This window comes from Puntigrus tetrazona, chromosome 13 (genome assembly GCF_018831695.1).
Source record: "Puntigrus tetrazona isolate hp1 chromosome 13, ASM1883169v1, whole genome shotgun sequence".
Taxonomy (NCBI): Eukaryota; Metazoa; Chordata; class Actinopteri; order Cypriniformes; family Cyprinidae; genus Puntigrus; species Puntigrus tetrazona.
In genome coordinates, this window is record NC_056711.1 from 8,974,023 (window position 1) to 8,989,384 (window position 15,362).

The following is a 15,362-nucleotide window of genomic DNA, read 5'->3' on the forward strand; positions in this document are numbered from 1 at the left end:
AGCACAACATATTGTAATACTGTGTATTTGCATTCCAAAAATCTATTTGTTCTTCTTCCTTTTATTCTCGTAAAGCAATGTTAATCATTAATGGTGATTTGCTTCGTTATAGTGATTTATCATCAAGTCGCTTCTCTCAAAGAGAATTATGACAACGTTACACTTACATTATAGATTTTATATTGTCATAAATACTGTTATTTTTTTAAGAGACCTACAATCTAATAGGGAGGTTATGGTAAGCTGATAATGAGCAGTCTGTCAGGACAGCAAGCTTTACTCTGAACACCTGAAATCAAATGTCAGACTGCAAGATTAATGACTGTTTGCACTTATTCTATCAGACCATGCACCATCAGCCGTGTAACACACACACACACACACACACACACACAGAGAGAGAGAGAGAGAGAGAGAGACTTTCTTGGCCCTTTGTCCCATTTAGTCAAACATTAGTGCAAACACTCCGTATTCTCCTTTGCTGGTGAATGCACTGAAGAACAAGCATGCGAGAGAAAACATCTTTCCCACTTTCCTTTTTCTTTTTACTTAATGCCTATTTTCCGCAGTGGCAGGCTTTTTTTTTTTGAACACTCCATTTCCTGTTATGCAGCAGAGATTGAACTTGTAACAAAAAAGATTGAGCCAAGCTGTCGGTGGGCATCTCGCCAGAGCATGCTGCCTTTTCTCAGTTCCGCGACTTGATGAACTCGAACCTGGCAATCTGAGAGACTTCGAGTAGATATTACAGCAGCCCATAGCGAAACATGTAAGCATCATTTTACAAATGCACATTTCAAAAGCGTAGACATGTTTCCAATGCATTTAATTTGTCCGTGTGAAACGTTTTCAGTCTGATTTTTGAGCTCACGTACTGCTCCTTCACTTTTGGTCGTACTGTAAACACCACATTACTAGTCTGTTAGGTTCTTTAAATAACATGACGAACGGCAGCCTGTTCTGCGTCTTGATTGGCTGATTCCACCACAGGGGCCGGGGCGTGCGAATCGGGACTCCACCTCGTCTCACAGAACAACCTATCATTCAAATCCAATGTCTCCAATGCAACTGCGTCTACGAGGAGAGTCACCGAAGGCAACCTGCCTACTACTTTCGGGGACACTTTGAAGTCTCCTACGTGCAACTGTTTACTATTTTCTCAGGCTGATAAGGCACGCGGCTCAAAAAGTGCCATGCGAATTCATGTCGACCAGCAGGGCACGCAGAACGCACTGATACAATGTAAACGCATTCGAGAATAAATCCGCTGAGATTTACACTCATTTAACCGGATCGTGCAAGTCCTTCAGGAGGGTGAGTGGACGTTCCTACTGAATTATCGGCGTAAAGTCCTGTGTTTTGACTGGTCGGTCTTGATGCGGGTCGCTCCTGCAAGCGTTCTGACGTGCATGTATTGACCCCAGCCAGCAGTAACCTGTTTGCATACAAGTACGCACGTCTGCAAACTTGGCACATGCACAAGCACAGCCTGCTTGGAGAAGCCCACCACTGGCGTCTTCTGGATGCGCAATTAGTGTTTTAAACGACCAGAGCCACATGACACACTTATTATTGCTGCGCGTTGATAGTTTTGTGCAATCGACCCGAGTAAGCAATAGGTTTTTCGTGCTTTGGTTTTATTATATAACTGTTTTCTGAGGCCGTTGACTGGACGCGCTGCTGCAGCGATCTCCCGTGTATGGCGTGCAGATTTATTTATTTTTTTTGTACAGTAGCCATGCTAGATTAGTATCACTAAACGACTGGAGAGTTTTCTTTGCTTTAGTTTATCAGGGTTTTTTTTCTTCTTCTCAGAAATAGGAATATTTTTTCTTATAAATACAAAAATATGTTTTAGAAGGCGTTTCAAACTTTTCAGTTGCATGAAAAATATGAAAATTAATGCACGTTACTGAAATATTAAGGAATTTCGGGGAAAAAAAATTAAACTTTAAGCGTGCATTTGTTTGTCAGTGCAGCGAAATCGCATGAAAGAAATCTGTGCAAAAGAAAAAATTAGATTTGCGTAAAATGCACCTCAATCAAAAGCAATTAAATGAACATCTTTTTAAAAGATGTGATTTAAAACGACGTTTCTTTCTTATTTGGACATATTTTCATGAGTAATGGGTTACTGAAGAAAAAAAAAAATAGGGCAAGGACTTGATCCAGTACACTGATTGTTGATTGGACCTTGAGATGTGGACCGGGTTTAAGTGACCTTAATGATTGGAGAAGACCTACATAGGTTACCCGAAAAAAAAGTCAAGTAGATAGAGTTATGATATTTTTATCGAGTGACATAAAAATATGCATTTAGAAAATAATTTCATTGCACATTAACTTGAAAATAATGTTACACGCATGTAGCTTGAGCTACAGTAGATTGAAATGACTGCCTTATACAAGTTTTCTATTTTCTATTTAGATAATAGCGATTTAAGTAGAGGATGTTCGCTTCAAGTGAGCACGTAGGCATCGGCATTAGCAAACGGCACATACCGATAGGAAAGCCACATTGGTTTGTGTTTCCCGCCTATCAAAAACCAAGTGGTTAAGGCAAGAGTTTGGCAATGGCGGATTAGAGACACATCTAATTTAGTTGATAATCCAGATTAGGGTGTGTGCTGTGTACAGTGCTCTGCTGGGGCAGAGAGCTCAGAGTTCAGACCCGTCACCTCATTACGGGTCAGTGTTGACCAGCTCGTACACTCTCCAGCCAGCCTTTTACATTCTAATGATGTCTATTGTGTCAAATTGTAAAAGTTTAGTTTTTGCACAGCATTTTACTCTAAAGAGGAAATTTAATCTCTTGTTTTTCTGATAGGCCTGCAGTGGCGAGCTTTTAAACTTTAAAAGGATTCAAAAGTGACTTTGGTTGTTGAATACTGTTGTCGCTCCCATAAATATCCATACTCTGTTTACAGAATAGGATTATGCTCTCAGAAGAGAAGTTACAACTGTATTTAGCTCCAGTTTGTAGCCTGCATGAATAATGACAATGTCCTGCATGGATATGACGTTTACCAGTTAGGAGCAGGTCTTTATTCCATGGTCTGTTTTGTATTCCTTTAACATGTGCATAGGCCCAGCCTGCCTTCAGTAGACTTAAATCCATGATATAGCCATAGTTTTCTGCCTTTCTATAATGTTTTAATGTGCTATAAATTATGAGTCCAGTGTTACTGAATTGCTCAAATGCATTTGCATTGAATTCTGTGTAAATGAACTGCCAGTGCCTGGGGCAGTGACCTGCTTTTCATTATAATGTGCAGGAAGCACATTCACTGTATTGAACTCTGAAGCGTCAAGCACGCTGACGAGCTGGGGATTTTGAATGGTAAACCTCTAGAGAGATGTGTCAAAACTTCCCTTAAGCACTTTATTACCTGTAGCCTGCATTTTCTTGTATTGCTGTTTCGTATTGCTATAATATGTTATAAACTGTTCAACAGAACCAGACATTTCATGATTAGTTTGTTCTCCTGCAGTTGGTCCAGTTATTTTTCATGTGAATTTTGTTAATTTTTTAAGATTGGCAAAAAAAAAGTACATTGGAAGCACGTTTTATTTGTAAGATTCCAAAAACAACTTTAATAGCACAAAAATATCTTGCTAAATATTTTTACCTTCACAAATTCATTATTATATTTTAAGGTGCTCGAAAATTCTACTTAAATTTTACATACCATACATTTATTTAATATGCTTATTCTTTTTTTTTCTCAAATTATGGTATATTATCAGTTAATAAAATAAACTTATTTTCTCTCAGTTTCTTACAAAATACTATGTTATTATGACATCTAAACACTTCATTAAACACATGTAAACTAATAGAAACAATATTTGAGCAAGTACATAACCATCCATTGCTCAAAACTATTGCTTTATTTTACCTGATTCACAACGGTTAGCTTGTAATAATGTTTTCTAATTCGAGTGGTAGATTTTCACAGTAAATTCAAGCATTGTACTCGGTCATTACGTCACGTCTGTAAACATAAAGAAGCTGTCCCGGCAAGTACAGGCTATGGCCTCAGTCTCATTAGGCATCGATTAATTATAGCCTACTCTCATAGCATCTGGAATAAATAAATATCAAAAAATAATTTTGAAAGGATTAGGCCTATATGAACCACATGTGAATACAATTTTATTATATTCCATTTATATTTGTATTTTTTTAAAAAAAACAACCAGTTGGAAGGGAGCATCGTTTGCTTTTTGGGTTAAAAGTATTTCTTAATATGAAACTCGAATGATGTGACTATTAGAGATCTACATGCTAATACACAATGTACTCATAGCCACACAATACCGATGTTGTTAGCATTAATAATTATAAGAATAAGAATAAAGTACAAGAATAATAATTTGCAGGGTTTGATGTGATGTGAGCTAGTTGATCGTTCAATTGAATCACCATTGACAGCATGATTTATTGTAATGGTTTTTCCGTAAGTGTGACAGACCTATTACTTACTTGTTCAGATGACAATATCTGGTGAAAATTCTTGTTTGGATCATATATTTCAAGACATAGTTTAAGTACAGGATTCCCACTGGTCCGGTGACTGACAGCTACACATTTACCTCAAAACATTAGATCCAGCCGCGCCGGAGTACAACCCAAGCATGGGATATAATTCCACAAGGAACTGCAACACCAAGTTTTCAGACATAGATGGTGACAAAGAGGCAAAACGTAGCTTTAGGTTTGGAGTAAGTTGTGTTATTTTCAAATACAATAGAAAAATGAACCTTTTAGCACCACTCGCAAAATTCTTTTGTCAAGCCGGCGTAATACATGCAACAACCAACATCATAAAACATTGCCAGATTCATGTTCATCTGTTTCAGATAAAACATAACATGGTTTTAGCGCTACTTGCCGGATAAGTCACTTTGAAAGTCTTGCAAAATGGCATTCGTTTAGAAGAAAATGAGCCAGGGTTGAGAAAAGTCAGACTGCTGATACGGGCTGCTCTGGTCAGGCTCATTCAAACAGTTTTCTCTGAATAAGTCGAGGAAGATCCAGTCATTTGCACTTGTTTAGGCTTTTAAACATTTGAAAGAATATAGTGACACAGACAAGTAGCACTTGAAAACTACTGCTTTAATTGTAAAACCATTACGTGCTGACATTGAGTCTGTGTTCTTGAGTATTTACTCTCAAATGATCTGCAGTAGCAGTGGCAGCGAAGGCCCCAGCAGGTCGGGGAGCTTTGTAGAGATCGGGTGTCTCTGGAACAGCAGCAGTGCCAGAGTTAGCCGGCTGTCTCTGACACACACACACGCACACACATCCAGAGAGAGAGAGAGAAGCCTCTCTCCTGCAGCCAGTTGTACTGCAGCATTAATATTTCATACACCCACCTTTAAAGAAGAAGGAGGCCTGAGAGCACGAGCCGGAGAGGGGCCTCGGAAAAGCATAGCTCAGAGGGGCTTCTTCATGGCTCAACAAAACATGCTAAGCATCTGCTCACACCATGACAATGCACGAAGCTTCACATGCTTTCCCATCCTATGTTCATTTTCCACTTTATATATACTCAAATTTTTTTTTTTTTTTTTGATACAAAATGTTGTTCTTCCACCTTATTTATATTGCGCTAGTTACAAGATGTGAGCAATTTGTTTTCAACAGCGTACTTCCCTGTACGAATTTGCCATAGCTATTCAGTTTCATTTTGTGATAATTAATGGATCCTGATTAACAAATGCCATAGTTCTAATAAAAATACAACAAACTTCCTCATTCCTGTGACTGAATATGAATCTAGCCTTGTTTCCACAGTTGGTTTTATTGCAGTAAATGGCAGTTTTTTTCTGTTGTGGTTGAGGTTTAGAAGGTTTTTCCTTTCATTTTCCTGATTTCTGTGTATAAAGATATAAAGTATAAAAATCTTAAAGTATAAAGTTCAGTGGTTCACACAAGTAATCTGCTTTACGTTATTCAGTCATGCATACCGTGGTTCAGTTAGCAACCGCATTTAATGGTCCTCACATAAAAAACACAGATTGCATCACATATGATTCAATTCCATAAAATCACTCGCAAAAAATGCAGGAAAACCCCTGATAAAGAATCGGTCTCTCTTGCTCTGTTTCTCTGTCTGTTTATCTGGCATATTTTCAATGGAGCCTTTCTTCCCTCCTCTAGCATGAGCAACATTTGTGCTGCATGCATAAGTTGTGCTTGAGAAGAATTTTCCCTCTCTTCTCGTGTAAAATATTCTTGGTTGTCATGAGATGTTTGAATATTGTGGGTGGAAAATGGCAAATCAATAAACATTTCTGAATACATTAATACGTTGTCTGAAGGCACCTCTTTAGGGGTTAGTGCGTGAATGGTTTCATACAGTATGTTTGTACGTTTACAGTCTTTTGCAGTAAATGTGTGAAATCATCAAAAGCTCATTTCTATATTTTAAGGAAAAATAAATAGAGCTGCAATCAGTAGTATTTAGTAACTGAATAATGTTGTGTAGTGTGTTTTCCCCCTGAGGGTGGCTTTGATACGCTCCTGTGTGTGTGTTGCAGAAAACAGGGGAATTCTGATGACTAAGCACTGAAGCGCACATCTTTTGCTGGACATACAAGATCTCTCTGACCTGCGGTGAACATGTCTTAAAGGGACAGTTCACTCTAAAATAAACATTCTGTCATCATTTACTTACCCTCATGTCGTTCTTTATTTACTCTTTGATCACTAAAATTAAAAATGTGTTGGTTGCATATGCAGTAAATGGTGGCTGTGGCTTATAGGGTGTCCTATAAAATAAGTCTCGCTTATGTGCCATATCTAAATCTTCTAAAATCATGTAGTTTTGGGTGATTTAAAATCATTAGAAAAGTAATAATGGTTACTAGGAAGTGGGTTAAATTATTAAATTGCTATAGTCAGTTACTATACTGTTCAAGTTGTTGAATATGAATATATATATATATATATATATATATATATATATATATATATATATATATATATATATATATATATATATATATATATATAATTATAAATATATTATAAATGTAAAACATTATAAATGACTTTTGGTGAATTTAGTTCATCATTGTTATATATTGAACTAAATTCACCAAAAGTCATTTATAATGTAAAAAAAAACACAAAAACACAAAACATGAAAGTAATTGGTAATAATAAAAATGGCCATCAGCATGTTAAAATAATTTCTGAAGGAACATGTGACACTGAAGCTGAAATAATAGCTACTGAAAATGTTACATTTTAAACCTTACATTTAGGACTATAGAGAACAGTTATTTTTAATTGCATATTTTTAAACATATTTATTAATTCAATGGTAATAAAGTGCATTCACAACATTACTCTTCTAACAGTATGTTAAATCAGTTAAATGCGGACCTGTTGAGTATAATTTGTTTCATAAACGTTAACCACGGTTTCACAGACAAGGCTTAAGCTTAGTTGTAGACTAAAATGTTAGTCAGAGCTGTTTCAGCTGAAAGAAACTTGCATTGACTGATCTTAAAACATGTCTGTGCCATTGCTTTGTCTTAAGATGCACATTTTTCTTTTTTATAGCATGTTTATAAAAATTACTAATTCAACTATAACCTAATCCTGGTTTATAGACTAAGCCCTGTCTGTAAATCCGGGCCTAAATATTTTTTTGTGACCCAAAATTTTTCAACAATGTATTGAATATAGACCATGCGTCTTTTATATTTTTAAACTTTTATATTTTTTGAAAATTCCTGGCCTTATTGCAATAAATGGAGCACTGAATACTTTTTTTAATCTGTAAATGTGAATAAATGCTGACAGAATTTTCATTTCAATACAACTGAAGCAGACAGTATCGTACAGGATAAAATAAATTCAAGGTTTTGCATGCCGGAGATTACTATTTTTAAACCATTCTTGCAGTATTGTGCTTATTTATTTATTATATTTGGTTTGTTTCGTTATGCAAAGAAGCAGGTATGGCCTACATAGACATTAGTCCTGCGTCCTGCCTGATCTCTTTGTATGTCTGAGACATGGCGTTGTGCTTGCTTTTCAATGGTCTCTTCTTGATTGGGCTGTGAATTGCTGATATTATTGAATAATAGATGAGGAGAATCCGGGGGTGTGTCTGTCTCTGGGATCTTATCAGACAGGCAGCAGGACACTGAGTACAGTAAGAAACATCTCACAACAACCTCAACGAACTCCAACCTCAGCTTATAATTTTCTGCCACCAACACAAGAAATGTCTTGATGTGCAGCTTTAGTTTTAATTTGTCCCATGTTTTGACAAGGTGTCATTACTTTGCATGCTTATACCTTATCAGAGTATTTAAATAATAAACCTCATGTCATTCCACAGCCGCTCTGGTGCCTGTGGTCGTGATTGTGTTTTCACCAGTGGGGTAATTATCAGCTGATTAACTGCTGTGGGCTCATTGCACTGTGTGCACCATGTGTTAACATCTGAGCCCCATGTTGCAGTCAAAGATGCAGAACCGGCGCTGGTTTGGTGCCCTGTGTCATAAATGTATGCCAGGCCTGCACAACAGAGGCTTTAGTGAGGCTCTGAGCTGCAGGAATAAAGGACGCATTCTCACATGCCTGGCTCTCTCGTCCAGCCTCCTCATTATGTCTGTGGAGTGGAGCAAAGTCGACTCGACTCTTATTATAAAACTGTCTATTATCACACCGCATTGAGCCAACTTCTCTTCTCCCGTCGCCAGAAGCTGTAAAATAACTATCTTGTACAAAAAGGCCTCTTAGTTATCACAGAAACAATGGAGTTGACGCGTTGAAGCAAGTTCGCCCTTTTAAGAAGTTGTCTTTCGAAAGGTTTTGATGACCTGACAGCCTGTTTTTTTAAGTCGATAAAGTGTACAAAATTTTTTTTGAACAATGTAGATTTTTTAATTGATTTTTTAAACAAAAACGTTTAAGCTAATGGTCCTCAACAGGTAGTCTTCCAAGTATTTGGTCTCTGTTATTTTGTTGATGGGTACCTTTTTTATTTTATTAAATTTTAATTTCATTTACAGTTTGTTTTTAAAGTAAAAACAGAACACAAAAAGCAAAATTTTAATTGAAAACGAAATCACCCACACACAAAAACCTTTTATATCTATTAAATACATTAAAAATGCGATGTGTAAGTATATGTAAGCATCACAATAAAAGTATGTAAATACATTGATGTGGTAATGTTAATTGATGAAGGTAAGGTTAAACATGCAGTGTGTACAGTATGTAACATCAACTTAGGGTCCCAATTCTTCATTAATAATTGTAGGCTACTGGTAAGGGTGAAGGTTATTGAGAAATACCTTTGGGAGGAGCATATTTTCATACTTTATATGCATTATCTTGTGTTCGCTGTTGAGGTGTGAAGCTATAATAGCACAGCAGCTGTCTCAGAGAGAGGCACGCCATTTAGACACCTTCACCGTTTCATCCAACAGATGCTCGATATCTAATCCGACTCGTTCACCTAACGTGTCAGGGTCAAAATCATGGCTGAGTGTGAGAAAAGGCTGTGGACACTGTGTGCCATGTGAGATTCGTGTCCTCCTACTGGGTTGTCAGCATTGTGACCTGGAGTTTGACAGGCACTGCTCCTCCCTTTTGTCAGCCGGCTGTTGAGAAACTTAAAGCGCTGTTAGGAGACACCTATTGTATTTCTCTTTAATCCTTCTCATTATGGCGTCCTACATAAAGTTTATTGTGCAGAAAGAGACCCCATCACTCTTTTTATACTTTTTTTTGCAAATTTTTGCATTGAAAATCTGGGATTCAAAGACTAATTGAATTAATGAATTGAATTTAATTTAATGTTTGTTTTTTTGTATGTATATCATATGATAAGCAAGCGAGAAAGAGTGCTGCTTTTTCACATAAGTCATTGTGATTAACAGTAAATTAATATTTATCAAGTGTCACAAATTTTTGCAAAAAACATTTGAAAATAGTTCTAAACAAATCCACAATAGAACTGTTAAATGTTTTTTGAAAAGTGAGTCAGTTATTCAATAAAGTATTATTAATGATAGCTGCTGTATCCAAAATAAAAAAACCCTCCCTGTTATGCAGTGAGATAAAAGCAGAGTAGAATGTCTGAATTGATGGTATTTGAAAAAAGAAGCCAAACCTGAACGGCCTACTATTTCCTGCAGGATTCTGAATTGTGCATTTTACTGTCCCTTGGGAGAGGATATGTTAATGGAAGTATAGCGACACAACTGACACTGGTAGGTCACATGACAACATGACAGATGTGGTCTGAATTTCATCCATATTAATACTATATAGAACATACTTTTTAACTCCCTGTTGAACAAACAATAGAACCCTGCCAAAAACACAACAGAAAATGTAATGGATTTAATGGTTATAATAGGATTATAATGGAAATTATAATGGTGTCTACTGGTATGTGACGGATTCTATTGGTGGGACGTTAAATCCTATTGGAAAATTTTGGAAATATTGGAAAATTGTTTTACTGGAAAAAGTGAATAGGTTATAATGGCGTTTTAATAGAAAACATCAAAATTTCGGTCATGGTTTCTATTGAGCTTCTATTGTTTTTTAGCAGGGCAGTCTCAAAATAAGTAGAAATACAAATGAAGTACGTACTGTGATGTAGTACAGTATGTGATTTCAGACACACCGCACCACAACACTTGCTTCTTTTTTGAATAAATTAGCCATTTGAACAAATTATTTGAATGAGTAACGCATCACTCAATAAAAATGTAACTTATTATTTATACATATTTTTTTCCAGTCATTCAAAACACCCTGCTATCATAATGAATACATAATCTATTGGTATCAGACGGTTTGTACCAGTTTGTCCCATTGCTTATATGTGTCTGGCATCTTGTGACTACAAATGACTCTGTCTTAGATTGGGCAAGAAGCATTTAACATTTTTTTTCAGCCCAATGTTATATTTACCACGCCAGTTAAAATAATGTCTTGTCTCTCTGTTGCCAATGTTTACATTTTAGCTAGGGCCTACGCATTTGCTGAATATATACGTGTATTGCTGCCATTGTTGGGACGTTGTCTGTGTAAAAGTTTATATTCTTTTAGCCTCAAATATTCATACTGTCTTTCCCAAATGTATGCTGAAAGATTAGACAATGTGTTTACCTCAGAAAGTTCCTCAGCAAGTGAAACACAACAACAACAAAAATGACAAGTTGTTATGGAGCTTTAGTTTGATTTGTTTACTTATTGGTTTGATTCAGCAGAACACGAGTTGTCTACTGTTCGCACTACTGTTCTGGCTAGACTCCTAATCGCTTTTAGTGCAGAATATATATTTTGCCAAGTGAATGTGGACAAAGGACTTGGTGTTTGTGTGTGAGGATGGTGGGAGGGGTGAGGGTATGAGGACAGAAGGTGTGTGTGTGTGTGTGTGTGTGTGCAGGGGCAGAGCGAACGGTTCGTAATGTGGTAGTGGTGCTGGAGAGGATGGGAGGAGATGGAAAGGGCTGAAGGGGAGGGATGTGCTTTTGTTTTGTTCTCTGTTGCTGAGCAATGGGGACTAAAGCATTGGGAACAGCTGTGATGGCCAAAGCTTTTCTCTTTCACTCTGCCGGAGAAGCCCTGAGGCACATGCACAGATACAGCAGCCTAATGTGTGTGTGTGTGAGAGTATGTGTGTGTGTGTGTGTGTGTGTGTAAGTGTGAACCAGGAGAGGGAAAAAGAGAGGGAAAAGGAGGCTGATATTAAATGAAGGAGACATTAGAGCTCTTATAAAGGTCAGGTAATCACTGTGTAAGTGATTGCAATTAGTACAAAGAAAAAGTGACTGATAAGATGGTTTTGTGTTGAAAAAGGATGCTGGGAAATGTAGTCACACAAAAAGGGAATGAGAGTTACAGGCTTTGATATGACATAGTGACAGTAAGAATTTTATGTATGTATTTTCTTAATGAAATTAATACAATAATCGATTAAGGTTGCACAAAATTGATTGAAAGTGACAGTAAAATGCAATGTTACATTACAGTGTTACAGTATTTATATATTAATGTTTTTTTTAACTTTCTATTTATTAAAGAATACTGTGAATATCCTCAAAATATATATCTGCAATTGTTTTAAACACTGCAAACAATTATAATAAAAAGTGTTTCATTAGCACCAAACCAACATATTAAAGTTTATTAGGAATCATATGATGCTAAAGACTGAAGTAATGGCTGCTGAGAAATCTACTTTGCCATCACATAAATAAATTGCATTTCAGAATATATTAAAATAGAAAAATATTGCAAAATTGTAATAAGATTTGTTAATCATTTATTTAATAAATTATTAATGTTTATCAAAATGTGAGTTTTATCATTTTGTAAAACATTTTGGAATTTTTTCAAAATTAATTTTGAACTGTAAAGTTGTTTAAATTAGTTTTTACAGTCATTTTACAGTTTAGGGTGTTGCCATTAGACATGGGTTTTATTTTAAAAGAACATTGCTACAAACATCATGTTCTATTTTAGTGTTAGAATTCTCGATTTCAGGTGCCAATAGCCTCGTGGGCAGCACATAAGACTTCCCTAGTTTGGGTCCTGACTCTCCTGCGATTCCTTCCCCCCTCTCTCACAATAAAGTCACTAAAACAACTGCAAAAATCTTAAAAAAAAAAAAAAAAAAAAAATCAACCATTGATTAACTGACCATTTCAGAAGAAAAAAAAACGTTAAATGACCTGTTCTACTTTGTGCATAACATACATCTTTTGGGTGTATCTTTTATCTTAAATGTTATAATGCCAAATTTTCATTTTGCATGAAGAAAAACTGACTAAAGTTTCCTTTAAACTTCACAGACTTCACTGAACGAATGCACGTCCAGCAGAGAGAGCGCAATATAACAGGAGCTCAGTAATTTGCTAAAATTTGCTAAAATATTTGTTCAGCACGATATTCATAGTGACCTTAATGTTGTGTTTGTGTTGTAGAGTTGTGAGTCTGGACCTTAGTTATTGGAGCAGCAAACTCTCTCCATAGGGGTCTTCCTCCCATCCATTGTAAACAGACTCCTCATATGCACCCACCACAAAGATCACTCCACTGTGCTCCTTGAACAACCACACTGACCAGGCTGAACAATGTACCCATAAATGGCCTGACTCAAGGGAGTCTGGACTGCAAATATGTAATTATTGTCTCATTTTTCTATTTTACAGGACATAAATTGGGTCATCAAAACCCTGAATTTGGCTAATATCGATACTGGTATGAAAACATCGCACAGTGATCAGTGATTATTGGTGTAGCTCTTATCCTAAGTGACATCTCAGCGGTGGCTTCGGTCCAGGGTCGTCCAATCATTTCATTACCCACAATCCTAAGCACTCTGGTGCCTTTCATTTTTCTGTGTTTGATGTTCTTAGTGACATCTGTGGCTTCATTCTCTTCAACAGGCCATTTCAGAGGAAGCAGACACAGCAACAAACGCTGTAGTGTTTTCAGCAAGTAAACAGAAACTAAAATAACTGAAGGAGTGGACCACAAAATACCAAAATTAAATAGTGGAAAAAAAAGAAGAACATGGAAATTGGGATTTGAGACATTCTTTAGGAGCCCACAGTTTTGAAAACACAAGAGACATGTTGAATACAGAGGTGCTGGCATGCAGAAGCCCTAAATACCAAAATGATTGCTTTTTGCTATGAGTTGTTTTTCATCAAGACATTCAATCTTTTTCATTTGAAACCTGCTGTTTTTCACTTCTCCTTCTTATGCTCCTGTCATGTCTTTTAGTTTGAAGCCATGTTGGCGAAAACGTGTTTTTTTTTTTTTTGACTCAGGCCATCTTCAGCTGTGACTAATATTCATAAATTCATGCTTATTTAAATCAGTGATGCTGTCTGTACCACTGATCAAACAACTGGACCCTATCAAACAAGTGCTTGATGCGAGAAAGACAAAAATCCCTTTTCTTTAGAGGAAAAGGAGTTTGAAGACGGTGCAATGTCCAACGCTGGAATGTTTATTGAATTAGTCAGTCGAAGAAAAAAGGCAAGTCATGATAGGAGAATGTTTGCCGTCAAGTGTGACCACTGTAGAAACCTACCTACCTGTTTTCTGCAATTACCGTCTCTCCCAACATGGGTTTGGTACTGTAACCTTAGTCGTGAGTCTATGAATAGCACAATAGGAATGCAATAATTCATTGGGCATTAAGTGCACAGACACACACCAGAAAGACTTGCTTAGTTTTCGTGCTCGCCCATGTAATTATGCTTTCATTTAAACACATTATTTACAGACATTATGGCAAATTACTCACAAGCACACGTGATAAAGTTTTTATGGAGCCAGTGGACACACAGACACACTCAGAGAACGTGCCAGTGACAAATAAGAGTGTACAACAACATAAAGTAGTATTTGATGTGGTGTGGAAATAACAAGTAAAAAGTACAATACATGCGAGAATAACCTCAATCTTTATTGTCAATGACACTTTTAAAATAAATAAAAAAATAAAATAAAATAAATAAATATATATATGTTAAGTGGCCCTGCTATGTACTTATATTTAAATTATTAATTTGGTACAATGCACTTATTGTGTACATATATTTTTACATCATTCTTATATTTGTAAAAATATCTTCAAGTAATAACATATGCAATTAATTTCTGTTATTGCATTTATAATTACACTGTTGACCCATCCCTTACACCGTAACCCACAACATCAAATCTGTCCCATATCCCACCTCAACAGCAGATAAGTTTTGCAATAAGACAGTACGTACATTGTACTTTTTTATGTGAGTAAAAGTTGTATCACACTGGTGTTTTAAACCTTACGCACGCCAAAAAATTTAGCAAAATGAATTCCTAGGTATTCATTCAAATAAAAATTACAGTCATTCAAGCCATTGCATGAGTTCTAGATTTATAAATAAATTAATAGATGCTGACAAAAAATGAGTACTGTGTCATTGACCCTTTTCCTTCATATTTACATTGAATTATTATCTATCTGTTATCCTCCCACAGAGAATTTCCTTTTAGTAGTGGCACCAACCTTTAATGAAATATCTTTCTTTTCCTGCCGGATTTTATTGAATATGTTCCGTGCCAAAACGTCATACCGTTAATGTAAGACCTTTCCGCTCGTTCTGGGTCTTTGTGTCCACTCAAAAATTTGGCTCCCTATAAACACATCTTGAGCGTTTTGAAGTTGTCCAGCCCCAGCCAGGAGAATCACAGAATGAAAGAGAAAAACAGCATGATGTATGGTGTCCTGTCATATATGGAGTCCACTTCCAAAACCACAACCATCACTTCGTTGGTTTTGCTCCAGCCGGGGTGTGTAAGTGTATTTATG

At 36.3% G+C, this 15,362-nt stretch overlaps 1 protein-coding gene across 1 annotated transcript in view; it reads left to right on the forward strand.

The window, feature by feature from the left end:
- The first annotated feature begins 1,066 nt into the window (after positions 1 to 1,066).
- The window catches only part of sertad2b (SERTA domain containing 2b), a 33,256-nt gene continuing 18,960 nt past the window's right edge, over positions 1,067 to 15,362 (forward strand). Inside the window, exon 1 of the mRNA XM_043255604.1 lies at positions 1,067 to 1,314. The gene's annotated coding sequence lies outside the window, so the exon portion shown is untranslated. The remainder of the gene's footprint in view (positions 1,315 to 15,362) is intronic.